The sequence below is a fragment of the Cynocephalus volans genome, chromosome X (assembly GCF_027409185.1).
Source record: "Cynocephalus volans isolate mCynVol1 chromosome X, mCynVol1.pri, whole genome shotgun sequence".
Taxonomy (NCBI): Eukaryota; Metazoa; Chordata; class Mammalia; order Dermoptera; family Cynocephalidae; genus Cynocephalus; species Cynocephalus volans.
Genome location: NC_084478.1, coordinates 146,306,041 through 146,321,315, shown reverse-complemented (window position 1 = coordinate 146,321,315; position 15,275 = coordinate 146,306,041). Strand labels below are relative to the sequence as shown.

The window sequence follows — 15,275 nt, the reverse complement described above, 5'->3', positions numbered from 1 at the left end:
TCTCTCAACTGGTTATAATTTAGAACAGAGGGTGTTTTATGGTTTGTTAATATTTATTGAACGGTTTTGTGTTTCTTGTTTTCTAAAAATAAATAGATGAGTGGAATGTTTTATATTTTCCTCTGCATTTTAGTTTTAAGTTGTGTTGCTTTTTCTGATAGCTTCTGATTTCCTTCTCTCCTCTTTATTCCTCTATCTTCCTCTGCCTCCTCCACATCCGCCTGCCCTAGGTAATTCTGGAGAGAAAACAGGCTTTCCATTTCTGCCCACATATTTGGTTTGGGTAGCTGGTTACTTCTCTTAGGATATTGTAAAATTCTATTCGTTAGTTAGTTTGGAAATGAAGAGCTCTAAATTATATACCAGTAAATTTATACTCTGCTTTCCAAGAATTTTGAGTGTTTAAAAGGTTTTTTGTACAAATAGGACAAGACTAGATATATCTGACTTGAGTACCTCAGATCATTGGTATGTAGTTTACATTCTTTCTCATTTTGTCATAATTCTCAGTGAATGCAAATTGCATCTTTGTTCTTAGAAATCTGTTTTCTTTCATTGAATGCTTTCCTTTTTTCTAAAGATAAGGGAGCCCCTTTGAAACATTGCTAGCGTGGTGTAGAACTGACACCTACCTTGTAGGCTAACCAAATTATAGCCTGCTTTTCTCTGATGAAGTTATCACATTTCAGGGACATTGTTTTGCTTGTGTGGTTTTATTGTCCCAGTTTTAATTCTGACTTCGGGTTAGAGATTGTATTCCAATTGGATTATTCCTTGGTGTTTTTTTGTTGTCTTTATACCTGTGGGGCTCTTTTGTTTGTCCTGTATCTATTATCTTTTCCAAGCTTGGCCAAGGTTGTTAGGTTATGCACTTATGTATAAATATTTAACAAGATAAGTTAGACAAAATGTGCCTGAAGACATTTCAGCCCTGCCTCCCCTCACTCCCCACACCCCAGCTCATTTTTGTGTGTGTGTGTGTGTAGAGTCACAGATGGTTGCTTTATCTCAGATGTTTAGATTTGGAGGACATTCCTTTGCAATTTGCTTGATGGACACAATGAAATGGAAGCTTTTGAGTCAATCTTGACTACCAAAATGGTAGCACCAAGGAACAGATAACATTAGGCTCCTCTTCCTAATTTTTCCAGCTAGTTATCCACACTCCCTTAACCAGAGAGTTTTAGGTATGAGATTGTGTGTTTTTTAAGAAAATATTATGGATAAAGACTAATGTTCTCAAGTCAGGAATAACAATTAGTACCATTCATTAATCAGGAGGCATGTTTTGACTTTGGGTCCTGGCTAGGAAATATAAACTGTGAAAGTCACACATATATATGAACCTCAGGCAAATTTATGACTTGTCAGCCTTTTAAGGTTAAATTCTTAACCCCAAATCGGGGCTGGCTTTATATGTGGAGTCCGGCACATTCCTCTGAGCCACTGAGCACGCCCCTCCCCAGCCCTTTGCTTAACAGCAGCTAATGGCCTAATGAGCAAGAAGGATTTCTGCCTCTTATCAGCTGCCTAAACAGCAACAGGAAGGCTGATATACAGAGTACAGGTCAAAACCTGAGTTCTTGAACCAAAAAACTACAAGGTCAGTTTAAAACTCTAGATATATGGTATCTCTATAGTCATCAATACCTGTCAGTAAAGGAGCTAGACACTTGAGTTCAAACAAATAGTAATAGTTGTCAAAAGTATGAATGGTCTAATTAATTTTGCTAATAGTTCTTTCCTTCTTTGTTTAGTTCTTCTATAAATAGCCTTCATATAGTCTTTAATGAGCTTTTAGTTTGTGCCTGGAGGTTGTTATAGTCATGCTGGTGTGTTTGATTGTCAGATGGTGATGATGATGGAGGCAAGAATATTTATATTTTGGCCCAGATTTTGGAAGGGGCTGCCAAATAAAGGTGAATAGATATCTACTACTACTCTTATTTCTTTTTAAACTGAGTTTTTGGATAAAAATGCATTCAACTTGCCATGGAGTCAGAGAAATCTTTGTGTCTCCTCATATCGTACCCAGACTTTTTAAAGAAGAAATAGTCATTGCCTGTTTCTTAGATCCACTTGGAATCCAGGCTCAGACTCACATAGAATAAATATTTTAGGGTATTCAGTGCCCATCATAGTGAAAGCCCCTTGACTTTCATCTTTTGCATTTGCATTTTTTCAGAGACAATAATGAAAACATTTTTTTCAGATTCCATTGTGTTATTGAAAATCCTATTTACATAAACAGGCATTGTTATGGCTTAGGGAAGAATGCAGAGTCCCATTCTTTAGTTCCTTGTATATCTTTGCTAAGGCTTGTCTAAAGAGAAGTAATGACGCTTTAGTCTAAGCAGCTTTTCTCATTTAGGTAAGCAGGGTGGTTTGAAATTTCAGTTTACTAGATAATTGAGTCTCTTCTTCTTAATTATTTCAGGCATGCAGGTTGCTCTCTTTATAGTAAAGACCCTAAAAATCTAGTAATCTCCTCAGGCATCCGTTTGGTAATAAAATCCTGTGCATTTTCAGGGGTTAATTTTCAAGACAATTGAGTGTTGCCTCCCCACCCCCACCCTTGAAGAAATTCGCTATCTTTTAGGGCCTTGGTTTCCTCACAGTTGCAAAAAGCACACTTTAAAAATATATAAAGATGTTGCTGAAATTACTAGATCTGGAGGAAATTTAAATGTATTCAGATTCATGCTCATTACACAACTTTAATTTAGAGTTTTTAATAGCCTTATCATATTTCTTGGAAAATCATGTGCCTGACTTTGCCAGACTTGATTTTCTGCCCTGAATGAAAAACCAAATATCAGCAAAAGTGCAGCCTAAATAGCTCCTATTCTATTCCTTTTCTTAAAAAAAAGAAAAAAATTCTCAGAGGTCATCTGGTGCAAAGTGAGGTGGGAAAAACTAAAAAAAAAAAAAAAAAAAAAAGCCCAGGTCACATTCACATCTGCTAGTCATTCCCACTGGTGTGACTTCAATTCAGCAAGTTTTTATTGAACACCTGTGGTGGGGGAGGTACTAATAATCGTTAACATTTATTGAGCCAGGCGCTGTGCTAAGCCTTTTATGGGCAACATCCCACTTAATCCTCACAACGGCACTACTAGGTGGGTAATATTATTTCCCCCATTTTACAGATGAGGAAACTGAGGCTTAGAGAGGTTTAGTGACTGGTCCAAGGTCAAATAGAGAGGGAATGAATTAAATCCAGTTAGTCTGGTTCCAGAGCCGTCCGAGTTCCTTACCATTAGTCTGGTGATAGGCTCAGCATTTCTAGGAATCACTCCGAAAATCAGTTTTGAGAACCTAGTATGTGTGAGATGCTAGGGATTCAGTCAAATACTGTACTCCACTCTCCCTGCTCTTGGTGGGGAAAGCATACATGCAGACAGTTGAGGGCCATGTATAGAGGGGTCTCCATATCTGTTGAGGGGCAGGAGGAGAGCATGAGAAGACCAGTGGCTTGAACCTGTGTGAATGCTGCATCCCAATTGCAGCCCAGCAGCCTGGGGTCATGGACATTTCTTTCCCTTTTAGTGAAGGTCGTCCTTTGGGTTGAACTGCCTCAGTGACTTCATCAACCTGTTTCCATCGCTGCCTAAGCCCACAGTAGCATGAGCTACCTTGAACCCAGTGCTCCTTAGCTATGCATGGATTGGGATGATTGGCCCCATAGTTTCTGTGTCACCATTTCTTTTTTATTTTCATTCTCCCTAAAAAACACCAAACAAACAAAGAAAAAACAGTACAAATCAAATGAAGCAGATATTCCTGAACCAAATTGCTGTGGTCTCAAGAACTGGTGACTTTTTGAAGGCAGGTCATATAAGACTAGCGACCTACGGGGAGACCCTGGATCCAGGCTTGGTCTGTTCAGTTTGATCTTGAGTCCTCCTGATACTGCCTCTTGGAGTCCACAAAGGGATCTGGAGAGCTCTGTATCTGAGTCACCCATAGCTTCATGAGAGAATGAAGTTACTATTAGCAATTTTTGAGTTTTTCAGAAAAATCATGGGGATGAAAGGAAAATCCCCAAATCACCTGTTTGGATAATTTATTTTTGTTTTTCATAACTCCTAAAGAAAGCAAGGAGGAAAAAAGTCACTACTGAATATCGTTTAAAAGTCTTTTATGTATTGCATAGATGACTTAGATTTTCCTCAATTTTAGGGACCATTTGGTTTAGAGAAAAGTGAACTCAACAATGTGTGTGTGTGTGTGTGTGTGTGTGTGTGTGTGTGTGCGTGTGTTTGAAACAATATCCTTTAGCTTCAAACCTCATCTTACCAAAAACTCCTTGTGTTCCTAACTCTTGTAGCTGCTCTGCAGTGTTTTGCTTGCTAACTCTCTTCTCATGCACTTTCTCCTCCATTAAATCTGTTCCACAGAAAGAAGTTGCCACCGAGTCTAGACATCAGTAACATGCAGGAGGAGGGCCAATTAGTGAGGATTTTTATTCTTATTACATGAGGGTGGGAGGGGGAGGAGGAGGAAAAGCCATCCTTCCCAGTCCTTCAAATTCTCAAGTTCTAACACAACAGTATGTGGAAGATGTATAAAATTACTGGAGCATTTACACAGCTATTCCCCAAGATGGCATAAATGCCACAGCACTGGAGCATGTCAGTGTAGACACTCAGATAAGCTGAAGGATGGGAAAAAAGGAAAAGATCAATAACAGCACTTCTGACTCGGGGATCAAGAGTGAATGTTTGATTTTCTTTTGGTTGTATTTTGCTCAGGTATAGTGTATATGTTGTACTAACAAGGCAACTGAATCCCTTTTCCACAGGTCCCTATCACAGGGAAAGGGGAAAGATATAATAGAGGGCACAGATTATTTACAGTGGCTGAGAATGTAATTACAAGGTGCAATGGCTTGAAACTGAAATTTAGGTTAGCCATTAGAGCTGGGAGAAGCATCTTAACCGTTAGGGCAATTGGGCATTGGAAAGATTTGCCTGAGCTGGTTAAACAGCTTTTCCAGAAATGCTGAAGACTAGGGCAGGGGTAACGTGAAGAGGATCTCCTACCAAATTCAGCACTGGGCTGGAGGCCCAGACTGATAGACATCTTTCATTATTGCCTGGCTCCCTTTGTGATTATTTCATTGCTCATATCTTGAAATAATTTTTTTCATGTATCCAAAATATGCCTAATATGTTAAGTATCAGAAAACAAATGGCTTCGAGCAGTGAAAATGAGGCATTTGGATTGGTCTGAGCACCCTCCAAATAGACGATCTGGAAAATGGGCCAATGACTGAGGCAACATTATTATTTTTTGCTTCTGCAAGTCTTCTTCCTTTTTATAATACGGGCTGTTAAAGTAATATTTGGGCTCTGTCAGTATTACTTTCTTGGGGTTGATTCTATGTAAAATTTGGTTTTGGTTTCTGTTTCTCTTTTTCTTGATCCTCCTTTTTGACACCTCCCCAGTCCCTGTCCAGGTGTTCTGGGCTGCCTCCCCCCACCCCCTACCCACCTCCTTCTTTCCTGTGCTAAGGAAGATCCGAAGTAAACTCTTTAGCCTTGAGGAATGAGGGCATTACTCAAGGAATACTGCACTTTATTATTTTTACTTTTTTAGGATAGGAAGATACTTTATTTATGTAGTTGGGTGGTTTGATTATCAGTGAGGTAAGAATTTTTTCACATAATTGTTACTAATTTATATTTTCATGACTATAAAATACTTTTATTTTTCTTGCTAATTTGTTTTTCTTTTTTTTAAATATGATCTTTTTTTATGGATTATACATATTTATGGAGCACTATTGTACTTTAAGACAACACCTGACAAAATGGCTTAACCAAAGTAGTAACTCATCCATGATGAAACATTTAGACATTGCTAGGAAGATACGTTTAGGTGGGATAGATGGGGAAAGAAGGTGTATTAGTTTCCTAGGGCTTCCATAACAAATTACATCATATTTGGTGGCTTAAAACAACTGTGATTTACTCTCTCACAGTTCTGGAGGCCAGGATCTAAAATCAAGGTGCCAGCAGGGCCATGCTCCCTCCAAAGACTCTAGGAGAGAATCCTTCCTCACCTCTTCTAGCTCCTGGTGGCTCCAGGCATTCCTTGGTTTATGGCTGTATTACTCCAACATCTACCTTCATCTTCACACGGCTTTCTACTCTTCCTATGTCTATTCTTCGTGTGTCTTTTAAGAACACTTGTCATTGGATTTAGGGCCCACCTGGATAATGCATGGTGACCTTATCTCCAGATCTTTAACTTAATTGCATCTGCAAAGACCCCTTTTCCAAATAAGATCACATTCACAGGTTCCAGGGTTAGGACATGGATATATCTTTTTGGAAGACACCACTCAACCCACTATAGAGGAGAGCTTTCTGGGGCCTCTTGAATCAGACAAATTTACCAGAGCTCTCTAATCTATGTTTGAGGGAAGCTTAAAGTCATTTGTAAAATGTCAGTGTGCTTCTTGAGAGGGATGTGGGTGGCAATTGCTGTTAACCCATTTTTCAAGTGGTTAAATTAAGGACCTGGGGAATAAAATAACTTACCTAAGTTGCTCTGGATCAGAAGAGTTCTTAAACAGAATAGGCTACCACATTATTCCACATAAACTTTATATCTTACCTCGTAACTCTTGTTGAATTTTTTTTCTTAAAAAATATATTTTCTAAATACTGTAGCTGTGGGAAGGCAATTGTTGCTTATTCTCCTCCTGCAAAACCTTTTCACAGGATCTGTGGGATCAAGGTGATGGTGCACTTGCAATTGACTGCAGCTTTCCACCTACTCTTTGTGGTTTGCTGAAATATCACCTACAGGGAGTTTTAAAAGCCATAAATATCTGTGAAGCAAAAGACGGCTTTTTTAAGTTCAGATATACTGAGTTTTAGGTACAACTTGCATGCAAAGTGGTAAATATATAGTTGTCACAGATGAGACATTCTCTGAAGAAACGCTGTCATAACTGCTTATGACAAAAGGACCAGTTCTAACATTTATGGCTGTGGGGCTTCTCTCCTCTGATGCATTATCAGAGTGTGCCAGTGATAACCATGATGTAAAAAGAGATTAGTAAGTTAGAGTAGGGCTTTTATGGAATTACAGAGAGAAAGGAACCTTGGAGGTCACCAGGTTCAGCCTCCTACCTAGTGCAGGAGTCCCTTCTGTGGTATCTCTAATATTGCTACCCCAATTATGCTTGAATGCTTCAAGAGACAGGGAGCTTACTATGTATGTACAGAAAGCAGGCTTTCATTGTGACCACTTATTCATTAATCCAACAACCATTTATTGAATGTATACTATATACCAGGTACTATGCCATGCCAGGAAATACAGAGATGGCTAAGATATAGTTCTTGCCCACAGAAACATACAACTTAATACATTGTAGGAATAAGAAAAATATATCAATGGCTACAAAAACCTAGACTGCAAAACACAGTGTGAGATACGTACAAAGTGTACCGATAATAACACTTTAGCTTTGGTAGTGAAGAGCTCTTTTCCCCCTGATGTGATTTCATACACAGGGGGAAGGGCCTAGCACTTAAATTGGGCCCAGGTGTTGAAATTCTCAGCTATGCCTCAGGTCTGCATATTTGAAGATTGTATCTGAAAAATAAAAACTATACATCTCCTGAAAGACAGGACCTCAGCTACTTATCTGAGTAGAATAACAATTAGTGAAGGAGTGAGCGGGGGAGACAGGAAAATTACCTTAGCTTAGTCCCTCTGACAGGATTTTAAACTAAAAGATTCCTCATCCCAATTCCAGAGTAGCTGACATTGTTCTCCAACCCAGTTTTCTTTTTATTAGGGAGTTTCCCCTAACTGTTAAACCAGTGATGTGTGTGTGTGTGTGTGTGTGTCTTTCGCTTTTCTAAAAGTTGCTCTAGTAGCATCAATTAATCTGACCTAGTTCCTTTAAAACTAAACTCTCTTGAGTTTCTGGCATTGCATCCAAGTGAAAGGGGAGGGCATCAAGCCCAAACCACAGTGGGCCCCTTGAGATACAAAGATGAGTCAGTCAAAGGTCTTTCCTTCAAGGAACTTAAATCTAGAGGAGATAAGGCATGAAAAATAACTATGATGCAAGTCAGAGAGTGTGAGAAGTGACTCTATAAAGGGTGGAGAGTGCTATGGGAATTCAAAGTACAGAAAGCCTTTGGAGTGCATCTGTTTCTGCTCCCACAAACATTCTCTCCTGTGGGAATCCAATGAACAGGGAACTAGGAGTCATCTTGCAGCAGGGCTCACATTGCTCCTCCTGATGTGGCCCCTGCCACTGTCCACCACTTCACTTTTCCTTCTAGCTTTGCCAGGTTCCTTGGCAGTGCCTGAACATGCCACCACTTTTGCACCTCTGTGCCCTTGCTCCATGTTCTTGGAGGTTTTTTAAGAAGTAGAATGACTTGATCAGATATGTACTTTAGCAATTACCTCTCTAGGGCTTGGGTGGAGGAGGTTGTAGAGGCAGGAAGGCCAGGTTGGAGGCTGTTGTAGTCATCCATGTGAAAGGAGGTGAGGTGATGAGGCAGTGATGGAAAGGAGGGGAATGATGAGAGACATTTGGAAAGCAGAATCAGTGGGATTTGGTGACATTTGGCTATAGGGGATGTAGTGAGTGAGGTGTCCAGAGTGACTTAGAGGTTTCTAGTTAGTTTGGGAGTCCATTTCCTAGACCAATCTGTGAACTCCAGGGCAGGGACTATGTCCTGTTCATTATTGTATTCCTTTGTTTGGGCATAGTCCCTGGCACAAAGTAGGCATTCAGTAAATGTTGGATGAATGACTCATTCACCACTTTGGCAGGCTGAATATAATCAGTGAATTTGTATTCCCCGAGCACATGTTGACTGCTGGTTGGGAATGTGGTCCAGAAAGAACCTCTTTGTGGGAGAGTGTAGTGATCTGGGTGGATTCAACCTTTACTGGGCATGAAATGATAGGCAGTTAATTGACAGTTGGCAGTAGAGATAAAGGTAATTCATTCTTTAATTCTCAGGCTTAGAGAATAGCTTATCTCCAGGGTTGCTTTAAACTCCCAGTACTCCAGTGTGGTAGCGACATTTTGGTGTACCTTTTATAGAGGCAGAGTCTATGGTGGCCCCAGGTACGGTCTTTGATTTAAAGTCTGAGCTCCTGATACCCAGGTGCACCCTCTACAAGGTCATGTTCTTTCGGGCTAAATAAAAGAAGGGTAACCTTCAGTTGGGTTCCCTAAGATGATTTTTTCCACCAGCAATCATCACTTTCCCCACTGGTTTCAAATGCAGCCATTTCTTTCATCTGTATTCCTATCTTGATTAGTGAGAAATTAATGAGCGTGTAAGATTTGATTTAGATAATGATTAATTAGGGAGAAAGGTGCCGTTCTAATAGCAAGTCACTATTATATGCTAAGGAAATTAGTTAATATTTTTGGATGGCAAATTGACTTGTCCTTTGTTAAAGAAAATACCTTTTTAAAGTGCCTGATATGTTTTTTGGTTCATTAGTAGAGCAACCTTCACTTAATCCTTTGCATAATTTTAATAGGCATCTATTATTTTTCCTATAAGTCATGAAGCAACCAACTTTGGATATAATTTATTCCTTTGTTTAATATTACTTTAATGATAATATTACATTATTATTTTCAGCACAATGTACCTTTGTTAGCAAAAAAAAAAAAAAAAAAGAAATCTGCTGTTCATAAAGCAGACCTTCCCAATGAAATGTGTCAAATCAAATATATAAAAGATATGTATATAAAAGATTTCAATTTTCATTGTTACTGAGCCCTGACGATTCATTCTCTTCTGTTGCTGTTTGAATATGCTTTATCTGCTCTTAGTAAAGTGTAAGGATCAAGGTCTACATTAATATTTCTCCTGTTCTTTAATGTGCTTTTTAATGTGATTTTTGACAATTTATAGTCATTAGCTAAAATTGCAGTCTAGTAAAATAACCAACATATAGAACATAATAAAGGTAATTAGAGAATCAGAGGGCTGGAAGTGACCTTGAGGGGTTATTTAGTCCATTTCCCAATTTCAGGCCTTATGACTAATCTTCCTAAACAGCACTCTTTATCATATTATGCCTCTGCTTGAGAACCTCCAGTGGTCCATTATTGCCCATGGGGTCAAGTCCACAGGCCTCTGCCTGTATTCAAGACCCTTCAACTTTGGGCCTGTCTTGCCTGATAAGCTAACTTTGCCCCAGATTCCACCCTGTCTCCTGGCAGGTCAGCCTTGCCTCACTACTCCACTGGAGCCAAACACATTTCACCCACTGGCCTCTCTAAATCCTTCCCATCCTTTACAGTCTATCTCAAGCCCCACCTCCTCCTGGAAGTCTTCTCTGAAACTGAGAGCCTCAGTGACACATTCCCTTATTTAGAAAATATTGACTGTATTGCATATTTAGAAAACAACTTTATTGAGATGTAACTTATAAACAGTAAAATGCACCCATTTCAAGTGAAGGGTTTAATGAGTTTTGACAATTGTATACAGCCATGTAACTGCTACTCCAATTAAAATATAGACTATTTCCATCACCTGAGAAAATACCCTGCATGTTTTTTCACATAACCATATACCAACTTTTACTGTTCTCTAGGTATTCTTGTGTGTGAAAGTCTGGTCTCTCAGTGTGAATTTATTTTTTATTTAATTTTAATTAACACATATTGAATATTTACTTTGTATCAAGAAGGCTAAGAGCTTTAAATGTATAATCTCACTTAATTCTTGCAATAACTCTGTAAGGTAAGTACTATTGATAATCCCATTTCATAGATAAAGGCAAAAGGCATGTAGAGGTTGAGTAACCTGTCCTTGCTTGCACAGCTAACAAGTGGTGGGGCTAGGACTAAATTGTAAACAACTTGACCTGAGGGGCCGTAAGTGCATTTGCTCTTTCCTGCCTAACTAGTGTCTATGATGCCGCTGACCTCCAGATCATTAACACTTACTGACTTGGAATAAAATTCAATAGAACTAACACATTTAAACAGTCCCATGCACAATATTGACTTTCCTCTTCCAATTATATACAGGGCTCAGGCCTGGAATGGGGTCTTTAAGTGAGTGTGAAGAGCCTAGAACTTCACAGCAAAGAGGAACTGAAGTCCCAGTTCGGGGGGAGGTGGCTAAGGGAAACCAGGAGCAGTCTAAAAGGTCAGTTCTTTAAATGGAGCCAACAAAGAGTAAGAACTCTTTCCCAAAGGAAAAGAGTCTGTGATGATGGTCAAGAAGGCTAAGCCACAGGTAGCCGAGCCCGAAGAGATCCCTTGACACAAGAGTATGCATCAGGAGAGAGCCTTCGGTGGACCATCTGTGGTTAGCCTCTGGGAGGCGAGGCAGCTGGTAAGGGTGTCCAGTTTGGGGACATATGGGAATAATACCCCAGAGAAAAAACTTTCATAGCTCAAATATTCCTTCAGTTGTAGGAGCCAGAACTGGACCCAATGTGCAAGTAAAACATTGTCTCAAAATAATTAGAAATAACTTACTTCATAGTTCCTTCAAGTGAAAAATCCATTTGTGTATCTTCAAGATGCTTGGAAATTAATTTTTATGGTATTCTCTAATATTTTTCAAAGATCAAAGTTAAGCATACAGATGTAAAATTTTCAGGGTCATTTGTCTCCACTCCCTCTTTTTAGATATAGACAGACACAAAGTTCTTTGCTAGTGTTCTCAGTCTACAGCCCTCATTAATTCAACACTATATGCACAGGACTGAATGGGATCGACGGGGCATCCCAAAGGAGATGGGAGTCATTCTCTGCTCTTCAGGAATTTACAGTCTAGGAGAGGAGATTATAGTATGAAGGCACTTTTTAATCCTTCAAAATAAATGGGAACTAGCAGCCCTGTAATGACTTCAGTTAATTTTTTTTTAGCATCTGGGAATGCAAGTTATTAAGCCCCAAAGAGCTGAACCTTTCTGGCTCATTTGAATAGTCAGTTGCTAAGCCTTCTCCTTATCTCCATCCCAGGCTGTATTGCTTGTCTCTATTCCCATTTCCCAAGTGAATTCCATTTTTACAAAAAAAGAGTGAACACCCCTCTTTGATGAGTATGTCTATGATTATTTTTTCTGTCCATCTAATAAAGGGGCTATTTTCCTTTAACCTTCTTTTGTCCCTCATATACTTAAAGAATGCTTTCCTATTTTCTATGTCTTTTGTAGGTTGCATCTTATTTCTTGAATTGACCTTTCCACTTTTATTTGTACAAGTATGTACCAGTTCCAAGTGTACTTTTTATTCATTCCATTTGGGATTCAGTTCCCAGAGTAATTCTTTGTTTAGTTGATGAGGATTTCCTCTAAATTCTTTCTCTGTCTCTTTCTGTTTTGTGTGTTCTTTCTGTTTCATTTCTTTCATGCACGTGTCCATGCACTGAAATGGTTATATTTTACTATTGCCATTTCATTTAGACATGGCTAGCTCTCCTGGCCCTCTTTGTTCATCGTGTTGTCCTGTGGTAGGGCCTTTTTTTCAGCTGGTCTGTGAGTTATGTGAAATTTGCTTAAAACTAAATATTTTTCCCTTTGGCATATATTTCTCTCCTTCCTGGTTTGCAAATCCTGAATTCTTATCAGTTTATGGATGTTTTATTTCCTCAAATCTATAGCTAACTCTTAGCTGCTAGATCAGTTGTACTGATTCATTGATTAACCAGGCAGTGATCACTGGGAAGAAGGGTAAATATTGCTATGTATACACTTATATTTGGACATAACATATACTTTCTTCATGACCTATGATGTGTTTTCCCAAAAGTTCTCACTTGAGGCTCTATTCCTTTAAAGATTTTTTGGCTAAACTGATTCTTGAGGTGGTAGGAATTTATACAATGATGATACTTGACCAACTCAGGGAAGGGGCACACACTATGCAAGCTCTGAGTGACTTTATGAATTATATCAAAGGCAAACCAAACTGGTGTCATGGTAATTCAAAGAGTTATTCTTGGGCTTCTGTATGTAAATTGAGCAGCAATTTGTTACCTTCTAAGATCTGAAGCACTTCACAGAGAAAAAAACCAGAGCCCTATTATTTTATAACTCCCACTAGCTAGAGCTGGTGGGAATAGGAACAGTACTAACAGCCAACCTGCCAAATAAACTCAACCATTCCTGAAAACTGGAAGTTGTCACCAATGCAAATTTAGAAACACAAAGGATTTTATCTATAACAATTTTATGAACTCATTTACATACAGATATTTTAAAGGCACACTACTTAGGCATTGGTTTGCCAAGAAAGTAAATAAAACCTTGCTAAATGGACAGGAACTTGGTATATGGGAAGTATCTACTGTATAGGATTTTTCATATCTACATGTGTGTTCCAACGAACCTTGTTCAAATTTAGATTAGCCATTCTTCCCTGTGGGACTCTTTTCCTTCTTGGTCGAGTAAACTACATCAGTTTCTACTCCTAGAATAGCATTATATTTTGTAACTTCATGTAAAAAGAACACAGTGAGCTAGAACTAGCTCTGTTTTTTTTTTTTTTCTTTTTCTGAAGATAATCGTGAAGCCTTTAAGCTTAGACCATATTTAAAATCAGTTTAAGGCTTGTATATGAGATTGACATTTATAGGAGATAAATCTGAATTCTGTGTCTCCAGACCCCAAATTGTATTTTGACATTAAATATCACCTTTCCATCCAGTACTATAAATTGCAGTGCTGGATTAGGTTTGGTGATATGTATTATCTGTGCTCTTCTTCACTACTTTTGTCAGCAGCTCCCTTGAGGAGGAGGAAGTGGAGAGCTTGGAGTCAATACTCTGGACTCCAACGGTGATGTCATGTGAAGCAAAACTTGATGAATTTTATTCCTATATTAAGAAAACTTGGACACATGTATTAAGGCCATGATCAACTAGAATTCCTAGGGAAATAAGATATTGTAATAAAAATAAATTTTCTGTTAACTTAGGGCTAACTAGTCCCTCCACCCCTTTAAAAAAAAAAAGTTGTTGAAAAGCTGTCTAAAATGCCTAAATATGCTTTCCAGACCTTACTTCAGTAAGATTTATTAGGCCTTACTTTGCTGAAGACCTTATGGGACTTTGGGGGAGTCATCCTTATATCCCATATACACTTTTTGTCATCCTACTTAGCTATGTTGCATTATTGTGCTCATTTATATGTACTAGGTATTTATCTCTGTAAATCTCTTTAGACAGTGAAGCTCCTTGGGAGCAGGGATCAAGTCTCTCTTGTTCAAATTTGTAACTCCACCACGTACCACAGTGCCTGGCACATGCAAGGTATGTTAGATTTGGTCCTCTTTGAAGCAGATGCCAATTAGATTGGCATCTAATCCAATATGAGGTACTTCAAACAGTTCATGGAAAGATTCATTTCATTTTCTAATTCTATTTTTCCATGAACTTTTTGAAGTACCCTCGTATGGAATTAGAGGTGCAAGAGATTTATTGGGCAAACACTCATGAAGGAAAATGGGAAGGGAGCTGAAGGAGGCTGGAAGAGCCATCAGACCATGATGCAGGTCTGACTCCTACAGAAGAGAGAGGAAAGGAAGGAAGGTTGAGTAGGAAGAATCTTAGACAGCAGTGCAACTTAAAGGAAGTTTTGGCAAGGTCAATGGGGACCCCTCAAGCTAAAGTCTTCTGTAAGCAAAGACCTATGTCTCACAGGAGTTAGCAACATTGCTGTGCCCAGTCATTGCCTGGGAACAGCCCCAGGGATTATAGCCTTGGCACAACATGGTGGTGAATTCATAGGGCAGCATCTGGGGCCATTAGTCAATTACACTCCCCACAGTAGGAGATCTGAGACGCATGTTTTCATGGCTACCACAGAAGATGCTCAACAAATGCTCATTGAAGAGAGAGTTTGAGTACAACAAGAGTTGGAGGGAGGAAGGAGATTGGACTTAATATTCATTGAGCCCTAATATTTGCTAGTGTTGGTGGAGTATATAAAATCATGGGATTCTTCCTTACTTCCCTCATCTCTCATGAAAAGTTGCCTTATGAAAGAAGCCTTCCCTGACTACCCTATATAAAATAAAATAGTCCCTGCACATTCCATATCTCCCTTACTTTCTTTTTTAAATATTAAAAAAAGTAACAGCTTTATTAAGGTATAGTTGATATATAATAAACTGCACATATTTAAGGGTTCAATTTGATAATTTTGACATATGTATACACCCATGAAACCATCACCACAATCAAAATAATGAACGTAGCCGTCACTCCCCAAAGTGGCCTCACTACCCTTTGCAATCCCTTTCT

At 38.9% G+C, this 15,275-nt stretch overlaps 1 protein-coding gene across 3 annotated transcripts in view; it reads left to right on the top strand.

The window, feature by feature from the left end:
- GPC3 (glypican 3) overlaps positions 1–15,275 on the top strand; it is a 423,767-nt gene that overhangs the window by 13,623 nt on the left and 394,869 nt on the right. The gene's annotated exons all lie outside the window — the stretch shown is intronic.